A 15980-nucleotide genomic window follows, 5' to 3' on the forward strand; every position below is an offset into this window, starting at 1 on the left:
CTGCTCACAAAGAGGGACCCCCTTTGTTCTCCTGGCGCCTAGCCCTCCCCTCTAGCCCTTTAATGAGATGCTCTAAACATTTGTAGATGGTGGAGCTGTGAGGACAGTGTTCACAGTGGGAAAATCTGCCAGGGAGGGCACGGCAACTTCCATTTTAGCACCAGGAATGTTCCTTAAGGCTTTCCTCAGTGCATTAATATTTTCTGTCTCTTTTTTTTCCTTTTCAAAACAAAGGCCAATTTTTAGATCCATTATTAAAAATAAGTTACGCCTGGTATTTTTTATAATGTAAAAGTCATTGAGCATGTGTGCGGATTAAAATTTTCACCTTCCTACTGAGGAATCTAATAAATGTATTGAGAAATTTATTGGCTGCTGTCATTCATTTTAATTTAAGACCATTCATCTTTTAAAATGTTAAAAACATATTAAGTACGATAACCCAAGAGATTATTTAAATCAGTAATCTTACAACCCGAGAAGTTACTGGAGATTAAATGTTTGGCCATGTTGAGTACACATATACACATATATTTTATACACATAGATGTAAATGCTATGTAAATAGAATTATGAATTTTTCTTTTGGGAAAAATAAAATAGATTCTTGGTGTAGCAAGCCTTTGATTAAAAACTTCCTTCAGCATCAGGACACATGTGGACTTGCTTTTCATTCCTGTTCATTTGATTGTCTTTGTTTTGTGAGAGTGGCTGTGGCTGTCCTGGAACTTGCTCTATAGACCAGGCTGGTCTTGAACTCAGAGCTTCACCTGACTGTGCCTCCCAAGTGCTGGGATTAAGGCGATGAGCCGCCACCACCCATTGTTTTTTTGTTTTGTGTTGTTTTCTAGAGTTTTTCATTCCCAGCATGCCTGACTAGGTAGGTTTTGCATATCTGTATTTGAAACACATTTACCAGCATATGTATATGTCCAGCTGGATTTGAAAACCAATATGTATTGAGACAGGAGAAGCCATGCCACATGCCCCACAATAACAGTGACCATAGCTATGACCAGTGAGCCATTGTTCTGTGCTAGGCCTGTGCAAGGTGTCCCCCTGAATGTGTTTCATTGGCACAGGCTCAGTCACGCCGTAGACCCCAGTGCTCAGCCCCATGGGAATGACAGTCTTCCTGGGTGAGGCTCAGAGGGACGGCAGAGCCTTCCTTCCTCAGAACTGAGTATGAACATAGGCAGTGTGCAGAAAGTGTCCACTATAGCTTTCTTCCCTGGAGACTGATGACCTGAAGACAGCTCCCCTCCAGAGGTTGCTCCTACTGAGATCAGCTAAACCTGTCTCCATGGTCAACTGTGTACCATTAACCCTGATCCTTGGATAACTGTACACAAAAACTCACCTTTTACATGTATGTATTACATACATGTAACTGTGTGTGATAAACCAGATGTGGTTCCGGGGTACTGTGCCTTCTCTAAGAGTCCAGACTGCTTCTCTCTGTTTCTGTCTCTCTCTCTCTGTCTCTCTCTTTCTCTCTCTGTCTCTGTCTCTGTCTCTCTGTCTGTCTGTCTGTCTGTCTGTCTCTCTCTCTCTCTCTCTCTCTCTCTCTCTCTGTCTCTGTGTGTTTAATTTTGCTTTTATGTGTATGGATAGTTTTGCCTCCATGCAGTCTTTTCACCATAGAGGTCAAAGGAGGATATAAGGGGTCTAAGTTCCCTTGGGACTGGAGTCACAGATGGTTGAGAGCCACCATGTGTGTGCTGGGAATTGAATCTGAGTCCTCTGGAAGAGCAGCCAATGCTCTCAACCATTAAGCCATCTCTCCAGCCCATCTCTCTCTCAGTTTTTACTAGAGTGATGATTTTATGATCTGTCTGAACATGTGCGAGCATCAGAATAGGCTTACTCTAGAACAACGGGTGTCACTGACACAGTCACAGGCAAACTGAGACAGTATCTCTGATAAATATACACCAACCAGTTAAGGTGTCAGTGCTACCCTCTGCCTGCACTGGGCCTCCCAGGGGAAGTCATCCGCAATGACTTTCAGTGTTCACGTGAAAAATTCAGGGCATCGTGCTCTTGGATGGGTCCGCATGGCTACTGTATTTCTGATTCTCCAGCCCTGTAGTGTTATTGTGACGACTTTTATGTCTTCCTCTCCCTATGAGTGAAAATTCTCCCAGCTATGGCTACTTCAGCTCTGACCATCATCACCAGCATTTAGCATCTCAGCACCCACAGAGGGAAGGAACCAGCGCTCACAGAAGAATGAGCCCCTGGGTAGAAATGATGCCAGTGTTCGTCTTAGATGCTTAGAGTGGTCATTTGGTAAATACTACTTGTGTGTGTGCCTGTGGGGCTGGGGTAGGGCATTCTTCCACCCTGTGCAGCTGGCGGACTAGAACTGCATGGATTCTAAAATGCCTGTCTTCGAAGCAAAGAATAATGTTCTATTTTGTGGTGTTATTAAAGATCTGGGAGGAAGGGGAGAAAGATGATCTGCTTTCTGGATGTTTCTTTAGACTCAGACCAAGAAGGTTGTGCTTGATTTCAGTCCTTCAAACAGCTGCAAATGTTGCAGTAGTCTCTCGGGAGCTTCTAATCTATTTGGGGACCCACAAAAATATTTTTGAGCTCAACTCTTTTTTAACTAAAGCAGTCACACAGGACACTGTTGTCCAAGGTCCTCTGTGTTTGTGCCTATATGTGTATCGTATCTCTGTGCAAACAGTTGCACACAAACACCTTTTCTCTTGATAGAGAAAGCTCAGTCTATTCATAGGAAAATATTAGGTCAGGCTTTCTGGTTTTTTGTTTGTGCGCTGCGGGGTGCCTGATAGCGCTGCAGGGGCAGGCATCCAATGTCACGCCAGCCACCTACAGCACGCAGGGCGCCAGAGGCGCTGATGAGAGCTCTAATTAGAGGGTGTCAGAGAGGAGGAGAGAAAGAAGGGACAAAAAAATCCATGAAGATGGAAAATAAAGGGGGTGGGCTTCCCGTTTTTATTTATGGGAATTCTATGCTTTAGGACTATACTCACTTCAAATCCCGGTTTCTGAGTTGGTAGAGAAGAACCAACTGGACAGAATGGCCGACTGATCTTCCGAGTGCTGGCTGTTGCTTGTGTGAGCAGTTTCTGTCTACTCTCACCACACTTCGCTGTGACACCTTCAATTCTCTGCCGGCAATGGCCAGCATGCCGCATGTGCAAGCACCTTCATGGAGATCCCCACGTCATCTAGGCTCGCTGTCCTCCTAAGGGCCCTGTGCAGCTCTGCTTCTCACAGACATACCCTCATCGTTGACAAAGCAAGGACATCATTCCCACAGCCATGAGATTGTAATGACTCAGGACTTGGAAGGTTCCAGACCCTCCATCGGATCTGACTCTGACCTTTTCTTCCTGCCCATGGCCATCATCTTGTTAAAAAATAAAATTGAACAGAATCTTTAAAAATACTGACATCAGGGTCCTGCTTAGATACTAACAGAGCCCAGGCAGGTAACCAGGCACAGGTCCTGCTTAGATAGACAGAGCCCAGGCGGGGAAACCAGGCACAGGTCCTTTCTAACCAACTTCAGATGACTCCAGTCCTCAGCCTGTGTCTTCAGCAGGTGACACTGAGTCACATCCCAGATGGATACACCTAGGGGGCAAAGTTTAAAGAGATGTTCACTAGTGAGCATTACTCATGTCTTTCCCTTATCCTGGCAGTTTGATCTTCATGGAAGGTCACTTGAGTCCCCTTGGATGGAAACCATTTACCTCCTTGGCCATCTTCCCTCTCTGATGATCTTAACAACAATTCTCTATTTTAAGGAAATAGGAGTCACCCTTTTACATTGCCTCTGGAGCTAATTTCAAACATTGTTTTTCTCCCTTTAGAAGCACAATACTTTCACCAAAATACTAGATCTTAATTTGCTTCACTTTTTCCAAATGTGGTTTCCTCCCACAAAAGACCAAGTCCCCCAATTCTCATCCTATGTTTGAGAAAATACCACACTGACACAGACAGTCCCCTTTGTGTGAAGACTTGCTTGACTCTTGAAAAGATTCAGTGGTAGAATATAGTGCACAGGGCTGTTAGGGACCCAGCTGTCCCTTCTGGGGGAGTGTAGATGATGTTTGTTCTCTTTCCTTTAAACACTCATTTCTCATCCCCCACAGCTGACCTGTGGATCGAGAGGGAACACATCCACTAGATGTGAATGTGTCTGATACTCCGCTGTGAGGCCACCCTTCGGATATCCTGCTTCTGAACCTTCCTCCCCTGCCTCCACCCCGTCCTGACCACTCACCTGCCTTCTTCCCCACCACACCAGACCAGACTCCCAGGAGACATTCTGTACCTTCCTATTCACTTGCCCCTCAATTGGGCTTTCCGATTCTAAACTCTCCATCTTCCTCTGAGTCAGTGCTTCTCAGCCTGTGCATTCTGACCCTTCGGGAGCCGAAAGTCTCTTCCACAGGGGTTGCACACCAGATATCCTGCACATGAGATATTTACATTACAATTCTTAAGAGTAGCAAAATGACAAAATAATGTTATGGTTGGGGGTCACCACAACCTGAGGAACTGTGTAAAGGGTCGCAGCATCAGGAAGGTTGAGAACCACTGTGCTAACCTGCTTCTTCTCTGTGGATAATACCATCTGTTTCCTGAGCTGCCCCTTTCCCTCATTCCTCTTGAAAACATGCCTTTCTTCTGAGCCAGCTCTGTAAGTCCTGTCAGAGTCCTTCTCACCTACGTAACTGTCTTTTCAAACAGGAAACACTCTTTGGACTCTCCAGACAAGGGACCGATTTCTGAGATTCAGCACTGCAGGAGGATGACGCCCGAGCCTTGCTTCCTGCGATGATGATAGGGCCTGTCTCCCCTTCATGAAACTCCTGCTTCCTTAAGGATCAAACCACTTTCCATCTCTTCGTGTCCTCCATTTGAGTGAAGGAGAGCTGGCAGGTGTGTGCACACATGTGTACACGTGCACACGTGCTTGTGTAAGTACGTGTGGATATTGGAGATCAACCTTAAATGTGTTCCCAGGGCAGTCACCTTGTTTTTATTTAATTTTTTTAAGATTTTAGTTTACATGTATGAGTGTTTTGCCCATATGTGTCTGGACACCATGTGCATGCAGTGGCCATGAAGGCCAGAAGAAGGTGCTGGATCCCCTGGGACTAAAGCTACAGACAGTTGTCAATAACTGTACGGGTGCTAAGAATTGAACTGAGGTCCTCTGGAAATGGAGCCGGTGCTCCTAACTGCTGAGCTATCTCTTCAGCCTCTTACCTTGTTTTTAAAGACAGGGTTTATCATCAACCTGAAACTTGCTGAGTAGGCTACGCTGCCTGGCTACCAAGTCCTGGAGATCCGCCTCCCCCAGCACTGAGATTATCGTGTGCTGCCAAGCCTAGCTGGGCAGGAGAGACTGGCCTCCAGCGTTCAGTGCTTACAAGGAAAGCGTTTTGTGCACGGAGGCATCTTCCCAGTCTCCACAGAGGCTGTTTGTGAGTGGGAGACTATCACAGCAACGCTACGGAATCACACACATCAGTACCACCACTTGCTAGTTAGGTGGTTTCAGGCAAGTGTTTTCCTTCTTCTATTATTTGTATTGACTTAAGGACCATCTCGTGGGGTTGCTGTGCAAAGAGTGAACAAGCTGGGACTGAGGAGATGGATCCATGGTTAAAGACAAAGGTAAGAAACTAGCATGCGCCTGGGAGGTGGAGATGGTATGTATGCTCCCAGGGCCCACTGGCCAGTCAATATAGTCAATCAGTGAGCTCCAGGTTCAACTAGAGACCCTGTCACAACCAAAAGAAAAAGAAAAAAAGATGGAGAACAGTAATGAGACATCTGACATGAACCTCTGCCCCTCCCCCAGGGCTAGACCCTCACACATGTGCACATATATGCATACCCCGCCCCTCTCACGCACACACACGTGCACACACACTCACACCCACGCGCGCGCGCACACAGACTAACTTGTTAACGCGGGCTGGGGATGTAGCTCGGCCGTGGTGCACTGGCCTAGCGTATTCAAAACCCTGGTTTGCTCTCCAGTTTCCCCTCCCAGCAAAGTTAAAGCGTTTTCCATCCTTGAGATTTAAACATTCTGTACCCTCTCCCCCAACGGTGTAAGGGACTTGAAAATGCTGATCCACAGCAAGCACTCAACCCACGTTCACTACTCACGGCCTGACCCCTGCTCCATCACCGGATCTTTCAACAGCTCCCCCGCAGGAAGATCCAAATAAAGCCTAAGATCCGAGCCCGAGACTTGGACAGTGTCCCTGATTCCACGTCTAGCCAGCACCGAGAACCCCACAGACGCCAGTTCTCAGACCCCACCCTCTGCCAGCCCTGCTGTCTTTTCATTGTCAAAATGTGCTCACCCTTCAAGCTGCATCGCAGATACTAATTTCCTACTGTACTTCAAGTAAAAGTTCTAGCTCCGTACACATCTCTTAACAATAAATGGTTTGTAAGCTGACTTCGCGCTTGCTGCCTCTCCGCCCCCAGCCCTCCCTCTCTTCTTCCCTGGCTTGCTTTCCTTTATTCTCCACTTTTCCCTTCTGCTTTCTTTCTGCTCTCTTTTCACAGAAACAGATGGCCGTGTGCCAGGCTCCTGACGAGTACACATTGCGCATGCGCACCACTGGGCGGGAGGAAAGGGGATGTGAGAGGGGTCAGAAGTAGAGGTGGGACAGCCGCTCTCCCACCTGTGTTCCTGCCTTATCCAGATTCCTGGGTGCCAACCAGAATCTTACTCTCTTGTTAACAGGAATCAGTCACGTGTTGTGTCTTCGTCGCAGTTTCAATTCCGTGAGCCTTTGGGCCACAATTCCAGATTACCGTCCATCCTAGCAGAATCTTGAAACAGCTGTTCACATTACATCCACAGTCAGGGCCAGAGAAAAACCCATGCACACATACTTCCTTTCCTAGACTTTTAATGCAATTTGGGACCCAACTCAGGGAATGGTGCCACCCACAATGGTCTGGGTCTCCTCACGTCAATTAATGTGACCAAGACAAACGTCCTATAGACCAACCATACAATCCCTCACTGAGATTCCCTTCCCAGGTAATTCCAGACTGCGACAATGCAAAGTACCCATCCCAGTTTTGGTGGGCAGAGGCGTATTATCACTGTAAAAACCCCTATAGCATAGAAGTAATACACATAATTTTCTCAAATTTTCACCTAGTTAAGAAATACAAATCTCAATTCTGAAAGTACAGAGAATACAGTGACCTGTATGATTTTTTTTAATATTATCTGGACGTATCCTTTAAAATGAAGATTCATGTTAAGATTCTTCAAAACAGATCGCTGCTCTTCATGTGAGCCAGCAGCTGGCACTACAGCCATTTGTATCTGCTCCTATTTTATCGTATTCCCTGGAGGCTCAAGCCCTGCCACCTCTTCCTCCTGTGAGTCATCTGTATTTGTACACTCAAAGCCTCGCTGTGTGCCAGTCGGGGAAAACCTCGCCAGGAGACTGGCAGGGCATTAGAGCATGACCGAACTGCATGTAAACTGCCTGAGGAATCTGACTCCCCTGGGAACAGTTTTCACAGTGCGGTGGCCCTGCAGGCTGCCATACATGTGGAACCCAAGTGTGTTTGAAATATGTTCCCACAAGCTAGAGTTCTGGTGCCTACTGCCCCTCATAAGAGGCTGATACAAAGCTCCCAGGTTCTCTGAATCTACGTGAGTATGCCCCACGGGAACTACCCATATGAACAGGGAGGGAAGGAAAGCAACTTAGGATGGTTGCCCCAGCTCCTCCCTGGCACCGTGTCTTTGCCATGACTCCCATTAAGCTGCTTTTACCACAGCTTCCTCTGGAAACCCTATAGCTTACCTCGGGGTCCCAGGCTCAGAAGGGCCACTGGCTTGTGATCTCTTTTACCTGAAGAAATTTCCATAGTCTCTGACTGAAACAACTCAAATTCTTAATTTAGGTCTATCACCTGCTTCCTAAATACTGACTGATTCGCAAGGTCATTCTGTCTCTATCTCTTGAAGTAATTTATCCATCAACGTCATGTAGCTGACCAAAAGAATAAGAGAGAAAGAGTGAGAGGTGCCTGGGGCCAGCTAGCCAGGTAGCTGCCAGACAGACAGACAGACAGACAGACACAGAAGAAGCAGGAAAAGCAGGACATGCAGAATGAAAGAAAGGTTAAAAAGCTCTGAGGTCTTTAAAAAGTTGTGGTCACTGGGTCTTTCTAAATTCAAAAGGTTCTAATCAAAGGCCCTACCAGAGCTTTCAAGGCGATATCTGAAGAAGAGAAAAAGGTCTGAGTGGCCTCATGAGACCACTGTTTCTTCTCACAGTTGGATCCAGAGGAAGCTGTTGGTGGCTTCCAGAGACTCATGTCCGTGTGTAATGGAGAAGACAAAGACACTGCCGAGCAGGCAGTGAAGAGAAACCGCCCACGTGGGAAGACAGGAGCAGCAGCACACAGTTCGCCAGTGGAAACCAGCAGCAGTGGAAGCTGTCGCTCTTCCAGACGGAGTTAGATGGCCGCAAAGTGGGGTCTTCGTTCTGACCTTGATAATGTGGCGGGATCTTCATGGACTTTCAGGCTAATATGCATGGATACAAAAATTACCCAGCAATCTTGAAGCTTAAAAAAAAGGAAAAGAAAAAGATGGCAGTAATTAAATAACAAAAAAAAACTATATTCAAATAAAATTAAGGGTTTGACTTAAAGCCGTGGGGGGCTTCTCCCTTTGTTTCGCCTTCCACAGAATTTAAAGGAGAATGAGACAGAGTGAGCATTCTGGGAGAATCCACATCCTGACAAGTGGCCCCATCTAGACTGAGAGGATTGCTGGTCCAAGGTCCCTTCTATGCCCAGCACATCTTTTGGCTCCATTTTATACTTCATACAAATGATGTGGGGAAGTTTTAAGGTCCAGGAAGAAAGAAGTTCAGAGTTTGGCTGTGTGTTAGTTAGGTCTCCATCACCGTGAGAAAGCACCATTACCAAAATCTACTTGAAAATGAAAGGTTTTATTTTGGGTTTACAATTGTCAGGTCATACTCCAGAACTGAGGGAAACCAGAGCAGGAACAGGAGGCAGGAGCTGGAGCAGAGGCCATGGAGAAGTGGGCTTACTGACTTGCTCTTTCTTGGCTTGCTCAGCCTAGTTTCTTATAGCGCCCAGAGCGACTACTAGCCCTGGAGTGGCACCCCCAAAGAGAGTTGGGTCCTTTGCATCCACCATCATCAATCAAGAAAATGCAGCCCAGGTCTGCCCGCACGCCGGGGGGGGGGGGGGCGTTTTCTCATTTGATGTTTGCTCTTACAAAATGACTCTAGGTTTTGTCAAAAAAACAAAAACAAAAACAAAAAAAACTAACAAGCCCAGACTGTGATCTTTATTCCAGAACCTTTGTAAGATAATTCTGGCAGAGATCTTTTCCCAGGATTTAACCATAAGGGGGAAATGACTGCATGTCATGGGTTCTAATGTCCCTAACTATTGCTGTTTTGGCCTTGGCCGCAGAGGAGCTGAATGACTGTCATTCTCTCTGTCAGGATCTGATGGAATCCAGCCTCTGTCCCTGTCAATGTTTCATACTCGCATACTTGAAGATTGTGCTTATCCACTGATGTCTTGTTTGCATCTCTATGGTTTCTAGAGAGGTTGCAAGTTTTGTTGAATGTTTATTTGTAGCAGACTTTCTCTTGGGCTGCCAACCAGCTCCCAAATCACTTCACTATGCAGACTTATTATTGGTATTGAATGCTTAGCCTTATCTTATGCTTGTCCCACTAGCTTTTATATCTTAATTTAATCTGTTTCTTTCCATCTATGTTTTTGCCTCAGAGCTTTTTAACCTTTCTTTCATTCTGCATGTCCTGCTTTTCCTGCTTCTTCTGTGTCTGTCTGTCTGTCTGGCAGCTACCTGGCTAGCTGGCCCCAGGCACCTCTCACTCTTTCTCATTCTCTCTTCTCTCTCAAGCTAGATTCCTACCCCTACTCATTCTCTCTGCCTGACAGTCCTGCATATGCCTCTTGTGCTGAGCTATTGACAGTTCAGCTTTTTATTAGACCAATCGTGTACCTTAGGCAGGAAAGATAAAACAGCAAAACATCTTTGCATAACTAAACAAAGGCAACATAAACAAATGCAATGCACCTTTACATAGTTAAAGAAATAGTCCACAACGTAAGCAGATGTACCACATCTTTATATAGTTAAAGTAATATTCTACAACTCTTCCCCCGTTTTGTCTAAAAAGAAAGGTTTTAACTTTAACACTGTAAAAGTATATGCAATAAGAACAACTACCAAGTAAAAATTACATTTACCATATCTAGTCCTTTTTTATTTGGCAAATTCAAGAAAATACTCCATTTCTTATTCTATCTTGATGAATCCAAACTTTGTACCTAATTTACCTTCATCATGACTCAGAAAAACTGTATATCTATGTAGTCTTCGACTCCATCGAAGACCCCAGAAGAATAAAATATTACTTGAGTAAACAGGAAGTACAGAGCAAGCAACTTCCAACACCAAGGTAATGACAGAAACAGTTAGCTGCCTGGACAGTCACCCGAGTTTCCTCTGCACAACTGGAGCATCCATCCTCAGTCCACAGGCCTAGAATATCTGGCAAACTTTTCTATAAAGCAGAAATTTTGGAGGACTGTTCCACCTTGCTTTGGCAAAGTTTGGCAGTCCCTTTCCTTTGCGTCTCGCTTGTCCAGTATACGCAGCATTCCGTCAGCAGTTGAGGCAAGGGCACTTTCTTGTCTAAATGGTTAGCTATGCCACAATGAAAGCAAACTCCATATGAAGGTTCTTTATGCTCATCAGTCTTTTATGAAGTAGATTGGTACTGCCAGGAGCAGTCATGTCTCACTGTCATGGAAACCCTATGTTACTAAACAGCTTAAATGTCATATTCTCTAGATCTCTGAAGCATTTGAAGAGCATCTATCTATCTAAAATATATCTGTTTAAACTTGAAAACATACCTAACATGACTACAAGTTTGATTATTATAAAATGACTACTAATCTGTATGTCTTAATTATACATTACATTTTTAAATGAGCTGCATAAGTATAATACCCCAAACAAGAGTAGAAACATATACAGTAAACCAAAATGACTTGAAATTTATATCAATATACCAAATCCATACCAATGCAAAATATTTGAGGTTAATAGTTGCCTTTTTATCCTATATTATTTATATCCTCCCTAGATGATGACAAAATCCATAACCCACCAAATGACCAAAACCCACCTACCCCACTTCTTGGGAATGTGGGCATTGTGTTCACTGAACTTCTTCCTGTAGTCTGAGGGTGACAGCCTCTTTAGAGGACCCTGAGAAAAATGAGATAATGGTCAAGCCCTGGGAAAACTAGCTGTAACATTTGTTGTCATTCTCAAAACTGTTCCCATGCAGAGAGATCAGCAAGCTGTCACCTGTCTTATAGTTGATCTTGGCTTATTTTTTTATATCTGTAGCTATAATTTTCAGGAGGTCTCTCCCATAATGGGGGCCAGCAGAGTCCAGCTCTACTCACTCCCTGCCAAGGTTCAGGTCAGTTGCCTCAGCATACTGAAAGAAGTTGGAAAATTTCTAGTCTAAGAAGTACAGAATGTGTTCATACATGTGCTGTTCAAATCATGTTCTTTATTCTTCTGCCCCTGTTGCAACATTTCAAGTATATATACAACACACACACACACACACACACACACACACACACATACACACACAAGCAGATAAGAGCTGTCCCAAGTGACAAAGTCAGCATCTTTATGGCCCTAGGGCAGTGTGGCTAGAAGGATGCCCAGGCAGCGCTAAGAGACAAGAAGGCCTATTTAGGAGGCTTTAAGTTCTATGAGGAAGGGAGTTCATGCATGAAACTATATTCCTAGGTTAAAATCTACATCAATAAACAGAAGTGAGGGTAAGTGTAGGGACTTAATAGCTTTTTTAGGGTTTGCATGGGGGTCAGGTGAGGTTAGCACTTTCCCAAGTAGACTGCAGGTAAAGTTGGGAGACCCAGCCTCCATACCAGGAAGGACTATGAATCAGACAAGCTCTCTGACTATGTGACTAAATTCTCTCACCAGAGGTCTCACAGAGTGGAGGAAGTCAGGCTTTTAAGTGTCCACTGTCCTTGAAGACAAATAGATCCAATTATGAAGCATGTCCCCATATGTATTCTATACATCAAAACTATATAGTTAAATGAAAAGTCATTTCATGACCACCTGCAGACATATGTGCCCATAAGACTGAGATGCAATCATGAGACTACACACTGCAGTGCAGGTATTGGGGAGACACCAATGGCTTTAGAAAAAGCAAGCAACAGTTTTTAGAGTTGATGGTCCTGTAGACCTTGTCTGGGCAAAACTAACCTCCATTAGAGAGTCACCCCTCTGGTGGGTTGACATCAGAACACTAGTTGTCACCTGCTGTAACTCTCATAGCCCCTGACATCTCCAATCAAACCTGATCTCTACTAACCTTGAAGGAATCCACAGCCTTTCATTTCCCTTGGAAACAAAAGCATAACCTCTCTTCCAATGCAATACATTTTCTGAATTCCATTTTAAGGTTAAGGCATTCCTAAAGTATCTAGGATGGTTTAATTCAACAGTTCATTTTATAATCCCATGTCTCTCAACAGATGCAATTCACTCATCAGCATTTAAAGAATTTCAGAGTCAACACAAAACCACACAGGATCCAGACCTCCTGGCATATTTCCCACACATTTATGAGGCTTTTTTCTTTTATATTACTTTACTCTCTTTTTAATGACTATATTTTTTATAACCATTATTTTCTATGAGTGTCTATACCAATTTTCTTTCTTAAGCCTATGCACATTATAAATACACTGTAATCTGTTTAGAATATTTTTCTATCTGGACCTGTCTTTTTTTCTAGTTATCTCAGGCACTAAGTGGAAATTCAGGCTCCACATTAGAACACCAAATGTAGCTCTTGGGCTGCTAACCAGCTCCCAAATCGTGACACAGAGACTTTGGCCTTATCTTATGCTTGTCCCACTAGCTCTTATATCTTAATTTAACTTGTTTCTCTTAATTTATGATTTGCCTCAGGGCTTTTTACTGTTGTACCCAGAGCCAAGACCCCCAAAGACCACCAAGAGACCACATCTGACACAAAAGCAAAAAGTCTTTTTTTTATTATTCCAGCCTGATGGGGCCAACCATCCTTCACAAAGACAAGATGTCCACAACCCAGAGAGGCAGGTGGGGGCTTCTTTTAAGCCTTATAGAGGGGAGTGCCTAAGGAAGTTAAATCATTTTCGATATGATTGACTTAAGCAAGTGGAAATCATATTAGCATGTTTTAATTGGCTAGGACTAGTCAGTGTTTAGTCAGGGCTACAGTTTTCTACTTTTGGGCAGGCCTGGACAAGTCCCAAGCCCTGACCTGCTCAGGCTTGTCCTGGACTCCTCCCTGCTGCTGGGGGCGTTGGAGATTGATTTTCCCCTTATTCGTGGCTTTTTCCTCAGGAAGTGTTTGTTCAGTCTCCGAAAGCTGAAACTGAGCTGATGTCTAAGATTGAGCGGCTTGTCCGGGCATCTGCTTGGTCCTATCATTCTGCACGCCCCTCTTTTCCTGCTTCTGCAGTCTGGCTGACTGGCACAGGCGCCTCCCTCCCTCTCTTCCTTGCTCTCTCTTCTCTCTCAAGCCTACATTCCTCCTCCTACTTATCCTTTCTGCCCACCAGCCCCGCCTATCCCTCCTCTGCCTAGCTATTGGCTGCTCAGCTTTTTATTAGGTCAATCAGGTGCCTTACACAAACAATATAAAACAGCCACACATCTTTATGTAACTGAACAAAGGCAGCATAAACAAATGCCTAAACAAATGCAACACGCCTTTACATAAATTAATATTTCGCAATATAATTAAATGTAACACATTTTACATATTAATATTCCACAATACCTTCCTTTTTTATACTCTTGTCTTGGAGATGGTGAACCCTGTGTCTTTAAATTGTTCTTCTCTTGCTGGAGGATTCCAGCTTAATTCTTACCCTCTTCAGTTATATGCATCATATACTTGTCTTAGAAAGCATTGCAGGGTTTAGTTGCTGTTGCTACTCTAAATGACACTTGATTCCAGAGTCAGCACCTGTGGTGATGTTTATTGTGGTGTAATAGACAACAGAGAAAGTTGTAATCCTCTGAATATAGGTCCAGAGTTACTGAGGAGAGAGATCCTGGGCATACATCAAAGCAAGAACCTCTGAGGCTCTGTTGATGAGCAGGTCAAAGGTCATAAATTAGGGGGCAGCCTGGGAACATATCGGAGAGTAACAGAGGGGGTTCTAAAGATGTGTCAAGTGGGTTCTGGTGTAGACTCTCCAATGTATAAAATCACTTCCTGATAGGGTGGCTTCCAAATGGATTTCAGGACCTAGGTCAACGGTGACCCCTGGCTATGGGTGCAGAATTACAGCGTGCAGAGGTGCAGAGGGAGAGAAACAGAAGGAGCATAGTGATGCCCCTGGCAGCCAGCTGCTCACCTCCACTAGCAGAGTCACTAATGGCTTTTGTATGATTGGAGGTTTCTTTGCCAGTGAAGAAGCCAGAGTGCAGCCAGGCTTCTCTGCACCCATAGGACAGGCTAAGATGCCAGGCCTCCGATTGGCACCAGATGTCAATTTGACTCCAGGTTTGCTCTGTGCAGTTGCAACCAGAAAACACTAAAAGTGGAAGGTATACACTTTGCCCTCTGTACTTGCACTTCTGTCCCTCAGATCATCAAGCAGAGGGTAGCAGAAGCTTGTCAGAGAGAGCAGGAACCTGGGCATCCTCAGCATCCATGGCTGGCTCCTAGAAGAAGGGCTACGGGAGCAGTGTGGCGACATTGACCCTGTGTGCCGTGGAGTACAACCAACCACCTTGTAGTAACATTCAGGAGCCAAGCCCAGCTGCCCCCTCCCTCACAAATAGCTCTGGTTTTCAGACATTTCACATCCAAAAATCTACCTGATGAGCGCATTCCACTTGGGCAGAGAATCAGGGTCTCAGGAATCCAGCCTGGGTCTTTGCACAACTGACTGCCGCAGTGCATCGGCTGAGTGCAGCCTTTCCTTGTAAGGTCATCACCAGCCTTCTTGATTGTCACTTCCTGTCTTCTTGCTAGCTCACGGTGGCACTGTGGCCTCCCTGTGTGTAGCTAAAGAGCGGGGTGGTTGGTCTTTTGTGTGGCAGACATGGCAAACCTGGCAAAACATCTAAACAAGTATTCTAATGCGTGCTGCTGGACCTCCAGGGCTGATTCACTCGGGAACATTCTTCTTATTTCTGCCCTGTTCTACCTTCCTTTCCTATGAGAATGGATTCTGCCTGTCCTCAGAAGAGATTTGGAAAACAAACAAAGGCAGATCATAAAATTCCAAGATTTCTTGTTGGCAGCTTCAAATGGTTATTATTCCAGAGGCAGGCAATGGTGCCAGAGAGGGTCTGGAACGGGAGGGAGTGAACCAAATCAGCCTCCCATTACAGGCTGCCAGGAAGTGAATTAACACGTTAGAGAGGGTCTCCTCCAGAATTTAGAATATCAGACAAACAATTTCTGGGGCTAACACAAAATTTCAAACACAGCAAACGCCTAGCTGCTCCCTGACATTCATGTTTGCGATTCTATTAAAGGAGCTTTTGCTAAGAGATTTCTTGGTTTCCAGAAATGAGCTGACAATCACCACTGAATAAATAGATTTACTGAGGGTGTTATTTGGTTTCAGAGACTGAAATTACTCCTTCTTTGCAGTGTTAAGGAGGATTTACCTTAGTAACAAATCAAGTTCTAGCCCATTTTAAGCATGTATTTTTTTTGGTCAGGAATCCACAAGACTCTCTCTCCCTTAGGTTTTCTGTTACTTTGATCTGCGCACACACAAAATGTATCTCCATTTGCCATTCTCTCCAGAGTCCTTTGTGCAATCTTATCCCCATT

At 44.8% G+C, this 15980-nt stretch overlaps 2 long non-coding RNA genes across 2 annotated transcripts; one reads left to right on the forward strand and one right to left on the reverse strand.

Moving 5' to 3' along the window:
- The first annotated feature begins 6802 nt into the window (after nucleotides 1-6802).
- On the forward strand, nucleotides 6803-8702 carry LOC126487830 (uncharacterized). The gene is made up of 2 exons (XR_007588510.1): nucleotides 6803-7693; nucleotides 8324-8702. It is a non-coding gene; the product is annotated as an uncharacterized lncRNA (long non-coding RNA).
- On the reverse strand, nucleotides 8479-15213 carry LOC126487831 (uncharacterized). Its single transcript, XR_007588511.1, has 3 exons — nucleotides 15011-15213; nucleotides 11263-11341; nucleotides 8479-8616 (listed from the first exon to the last, which is right to left on the reverse strand). It is a non-coding gene; the product is annotated as an uncharacterized lncRNA (long non-coding RNA).
- Nucleotides 15214-15980: the final 767 nt, after the last annotated feature.

Source organism: Alexandromys fortis, unplaced genomic scaffold, assembly GCF_014885135.2.
Source record: "Alexandromys fortis isolate MF-2015 unplaced genomic scaffold, M_Fortis_MF-2015_v1.1 scaffold_182, whole genome shotgun sequence".
Classification (NCBI taxonomy): Eukaryota; Metazoa; Chordata; class Mammalia; order Rodentia; family Cricetidae; genus Alexandromys; species Alexandromys fortis.